This window comes from Arachis hypogaea, chromosome 20 (genome assembly GCF_003086295.3).
Source record: "Arachis hypogaea cultivar Tifrunner chromosome 20, arahy.Tifrunner.gnm2.J5K5, whole genome shotgun sequence".
In the NCBI taxonomy this organism is placed as follows: Eukaryota; Viridiplantae; Streptophyta; class Magnoliopsida; order Fabales; family Fabaceae; genus Arachis; species Arachis hypogaea.
Window position 1 is genome coordinate 111251851 of NC_092055.1, and position 2659 is coordinate 111254509.

At 34.1% G+C, this 2659-nt stretch overlaps 1 non-coding gene across 1 annotated transcript; it reads left to right on the top strand.

The window, feature by feature from the left end:
- Positions 1-224: 224 nt before the first annotated feature.
- On the top strand, positions 225-332 carry LOC112787564 (small nucleolar RNA R71). The gene has a single exon (XR_003194970.1). It is a non-coding gene; the product is annotated as a small nucleolar RNA R71 (small nucleolar RNA).
- Positions 333-2659: the final 2327 nt, after the last annotated feature.

Below are 2659 nucleotides of genomic sequence, written 5' to 3' on the forward strand. Positions count from 1 at the left end.
AGAGTATCAATCTCAAGAACTCCTTTCTTCTGAGCTATCCCATTATTCATAGGATTCCTTTCAGAAGTGTACATGAATTGGTTATTTGCAACCATTTCAATGAGTTCCTGAGCTTCTGCAGGCGTCTTCTTCAGATGAAGAGATCCTCCAGTAGAGCTATCCAATGACATCTTGGATAGTTCAGACATGCCATCATAGAAAATACCTATGATGCTCCATTCTGAAAGCATGTCAGAAGGGCACCTTCTGATCAATTGCTTGTATCTTTCCCAAGCTTCATAGAGGGATTCACCTTCCTTCTGTCTGAAGGTTTGGACTTCCACTCTAAGCTTGCTTAATTTTTGAGGTGGAAAGAACTTTGCCAAGAAGGCATTAACTAGCTTTTCCCAAGAGTTCAGGCTTTCTTTAGGTTGTGAATCTAACCATGTCCTAGCTTTGTCTCTTACAGTAAAAGGAAGAAGCATAAGTCTGTAGACTTCAGGGTCAACCCCATTGGTCTTGACAGTGTCACAGATTTGCAAGAATTCATCTAAGAACTGATGAGGATCTTCTAATGGAAGTCCATGAAACTTGCAATTCAGTTGCATTAGAGAAACTAATTGAGGCTTAAGCTCAAAGTTGTTTGCTCCAATGGCAGGGATTGAGATGCTTCTCCCATAGAAGTCGGGAGTAAGTGCAGTAAAGTCACCAAGCACCTTCCTTACATTGTTGGCATTGTTGTTTTTGGCTGCCATGGTTTCTTCGTCCTTGAAAAGCTCTGTTAGGCCCTCTAAAGAGAATTGTTCTTTAGCTTCTCTTAGATTTCTCTTCAAGGTCCTTTCAGGTTCAGGATCAGCTTGAACAAGTATGCCTTTATCTTTGTTCCTGCTCATATGAAAGAGAAGAGAACAAGAAAGTAGGGAATCCTCTATGTCACAGTATAGAGATTCCTTGAGGTGTCAAAGGAAAAAAAGAATAGAAGGAGGAGGTAGATAGAAGAGAATTCGAACTTATCAAGAGGGATAGAGTTCGAATTGTACCTTGAGGAGGAGTGTTAGTCCCTTAAATAGAAGGCTGTGAGAAGAGGGGAAGAATTTTCGAAATTTAAAGTAAAAGATTTTGAAATAATTAAAAGAAATTTTGAAAATTTGGTAAAGGATTTTTGAAAATTAAGATTGGGAAAGAAATTAAGTGATTTTTGAAAAAGATTTTGAAATTAGAAATCAAAAAGATATGATTGAGAGTTAATTTTGAAAAAGATGTGATTGAAAAGATATGATTGAGAAGATATGATTGAAAATCAAATTAAAAAGAGAAAGTTTTAAAATTAAAGTTGATTACTTGACTAACAAGAAATTAGAAGATATGATTCTAGAATTAAAACTTTTGATTCTTTCTTAATAAGCAAGTAACAACTAGAAAATCTTGAATTAAATTATTAATTGTAGCAAGGATTTTTGAAAATAGTAATAAATAAAAAAATTGAAAAGAAATTGATTTTGAAAAGATATGATTGAAAAGATATGATTTGAAAAAGATTTGATTTTGAAAAATTATGAAGATTTGAAAAAAAATTGAATTAAAAACAAAATCTTCCCTCTAGTGTCCTTCTGGCATTAAACGCCCAGAATGCTACACTTTTGGGCGTTAAACGCCCAGCCAGGTACCCTGGCTGGCATTTAAACGCCTGTTTTCCTTCTTCACTAGGCGTTTTGAACGCCCAGCTTTTTCTGTTTGATTCCTCTGCTGAATGTTCTGAATCTTCAATTCTCTGTATTATTGACTTGAAAAGACACAATTTTTGAAAATATTTTTGAATTTTTAATGATGAGAAATAATCAAAATATAATTAATCTTAGGAAACTCAAATCAAACAAACAATGCATGCAGGACACCAAACTTAAAAATTTTCATATAAGAGACACTAACAAATTGAGAATGCATATGAGAAACAACAAAACGCACAAAACAAGAGAATTTAAAGATCAGAGCAATGAAATCATCAATAACAACTTGAAGATTAATGAAGAACATAATGCATATATTCGAAAAATGCAAGGAGAATGCAATTGACACCAAACTTAAAAATTGACACTAGACTCAAACAAGAAACATAAAATATTTTTTATTTTTATGATTTTATAAATTTTTTTTTTGTGATTTTCGAAACTTATATAGAAAAGAAAATAAGGAGAATCAAAACTTTTAATAAGAATTCCAGGAATCATGCAATGTTAGTCTAAAGCTTCAGTCTAAAAAGATTAGACATGGTTGGCCAAGCTTCCGTAGGAAATTACATTCAGCAGCTAAATTGATGAGGATCAATCAGCTTTTGTGATGATAAGAACATCACCTTGAAACTCTAGAATTCATTCTTAAAAATTATGAAAAATAAAAAGAAAAGTACATAATCTAAGCAACAAGATAAACCGTCAGTTGTCCAAACTCGAATAATCCCCGGCAACGGTGCCAAAAACTTGGTGCACGAAATTGTGATCATCAACAATGGCGCCAAAGGACTTGGAGCTCTTAAACATGAATCACACTTTGTCATAATTTCGCACAACTAACCAGCAAGTACACTGGGTCGTCCAAGTAATACCTTACGTGAGTAAGGGTCGATCCCATGGAGACTGTCGGCTTGAAGCAAGCTATGGTTACCTTGTAAATCTCAGTCAGG